The sequence below is a fragment of the Penaeus japonicus genome, unplaced genomic scaffold (genome assembly GCF_977035675.1).
Source record: "Penaeus japonicus unplaced genomic scaffold, GWHDUDI00000001_assembly GWHDUDI00000011, whole genome shotgun sequence".
Taxonomy (NCBI): domain Eukaryota; kingdom Metazoa; phylum Arthropoda; class Malacostraca; order Decapoda; family Penaeidae; genus Penaeus; species Penaeus japonicus.
In genome coordinates, this window is record NW_028234413.1 from 14108455 (window position 1) to 14110954 (window position 2500).

The 2500-nt window shown below is 41.7% G+C and overlaps 1 protein-coding gene across 5 annotated transcripts in view; it reads left to right on the plus strand.

The window, feature by feature from the left end:
• The window catches only part of Pxn (Peroxidasin), a 224137-nt gene extending 224034 nt beyond the window's left edge, over positions 1-103 (plus strand). For all 5 annotated transcript variants that reach the window (XM_086541630.1, XM_086541628.1, XM_086541627.1 and 2 more), the window contains one exon: positions 1-103. This exon is cut by the window's left edge and continues 1767 nt beyond it. The gene's annotated coding sequence lies outside the window, so the exon portion shown is untranslated.
• The last annotated feature ends 2397 nt before the right edge of the window (positions 104-2500 follow it).

A 2500-nucleotide genomic window follows, 5' to 3' on the forward strand; every position in this document is an offset into this window, starting at 1 on the left:
CAGTATAGAAATTTCACCACTGAAACCAAGGGAAATTTCATAGATTCATGTGGGAGAAACATGATGAACCAGTGTAAAAATAAACACATGACTTATGAAAATAGCCTGTCTTTTCATTCACACTTCGTCGTTATAAACAAACAAAAGTTAGAAATTGATGCTTATAAAAAGAAAATATTGACATTTCTCAGAGATGTTTCAACATAGCATGAAGGTGCAAAAATATATATATGATGATTTGGAAAGCAATAATATAAACGCTACATATCATGTTGCAATTATGTTTTTTTTTTTATCATCGGCAGCATTTACACTGCAACTGTTTCATTATTGTGTTTTTTTTTCTGTTAGCATTACCATTATCATTGATATTAATATATAACATCAATTGTATAATAATAACTCTCTATACCACAATGAGTTCTTAACCATTCACAAATGCGCAGATATGTGCCTAATCCCACTCCTGGCTGCAATGTATCAAGCGCTCAAACCTTTCCTCCGGCACGTCCTTGCTTAGAGTTTTGAAAAGCCAACTGGGAGAGAGAGAGAGAGGAAGAAAATAATTATTTGTATGTATACACACACATACAAATAGATAGATAGATAGGTAGATAGACAGACAGTCAGACAGACATATATATATTGATGGATAAAGTGTGTGAGTGAGTGAGTGAGAGAGAGAGAGAGAGAGAGAGAGAGAGAGTGAGTGAGTGTGTGTGTGTGTGTGTGTGTGTGTGTGTGTGTGTGTGTGTGTGTGTGTGTGTGTGTGTGTGTGTGTATGTATATATATATATATATACATATATATATATATATATATATATATATATATATATATATGCATTATATATATATATACATATATATATATATATATATATATATATATATATATATATATATATATATATATATTACACACATCGCTGCCGAATAGTGCCCACTGCCCGTGCCCACCCGCTATTCTCCTCCCAGCGGTCTTCATGCCAGCTTTTCCCAGTCTGCCATCTGGCGAGGACATCAGCGACGTGGCATTTATGTCATGGAGTCGAAGGGTCAATTCGTTGATGGAAGACAGCGACAGCGACGGCATCAAGCTTGACTTTGACGCAGCAAGAGATCCATTGGGATGTGTTTGTGTGTGTGTGTGTGTGTGTGTGTGTGTGTGTGTGTGTGTGTGTGTGTGTGTGTGTGTGTGTGTGTGTGTGTGTGTGTGTGTGTGTGTGTGTGTGTGTGTGTGTGTGTGTGTGTGTGTGTGTGAAAAAAACAATGGCATGAAGACCACTGGGGGGAGAACAGCGGGTGGGCACGGGCAGTGGGCACTATTCGGCAGCGGTGGGCATTGTTTAGCAGTGGGTTAGGTGGTGGTGGGTACCAGATCGGTAGCGGTCGGGTGATGGGCGTCGGGTCGGAAGCAGTCGGGCTGATAGGGGTCGCCAGCGGTCTCGCCGATGGATGAGGGTCGTTCGTGCTTTCTAAGACGAGGAAAGGTACACGAACGGCAGGCAGGAAGTTTTCGCTGCTATTGCACCATCAACCAACATCATAGTCATATGACACTGGCACTTCCACACCCAAGCTTATGATCGAATTATCCGTCACACCAAAAATCAATAAAACTAATACTACCATTATTTTGTTGATATGCTCACTAGTTGCCACCCATCGTTAACCTTAACCAGTGGTCTGAAGAGGAACGGCATGTATATGAGGTGGGCTATAAGAGTGCGCGAGCATGGTAATGCGAGATTTACATTGCAAACGAGGGCCAAGGCATCTCCCCCCCTCTTTCTCTCTCTCTCTCTTTCTCTCTCTCTCTTTCTCTCTCTCTCTCTCTCTCTCTCTCTCCCCCTCCCCACCCCCCCTCTCTCTCTCTCTCTCTCTCTCTCTCTCTCTCTCTCTCTCTCTCTCTCTCTCTCTCTCTCTCTCTCTCTCTCTCTCTCTCTCTCTCTCTCAGACGCCTGTGTGTAAACATGCACCCTAAATGTGAGGCCGCATTCATGCTCGAGAAATATTCCTCATGGCTTCTATGATTACTTCTTGGTATAAGCGAGGTGAATTTTGGATTATATTGGTGATGATAATAATACTTTGTTAATTGTGTAAAAATGAAATTGATAGTTTTAAAGAGCGAAATATCAAAACCTCACTTTGGACTTTATAGAATCCTATTTAGCCCCTGCAGCTTATCTCTTCCTTTAAGTGAGCGGGGGAAAAGTGTACATAAAGGGGGTGCACAAGTATAATATATATTTCAACCTTCCCTTAAAAATCTTTGGCTCCTTGTCTGCCGTTCGTGCTGCACGACCCTGATCCATCGGCGAGTCCGCTGGCGACACCTATGCTTCCGACCCGACACCAACAGCGTGTTCGTGTTAGTCTATAGGAAGGCAAATCTATTTTGATTACGATCATATTTGTTAAATAGTTAAAGCGAATAAGACCATCACACTCACAATCTTTGGGAATGTACCTAACCATTTTGGATTCTTGGGGG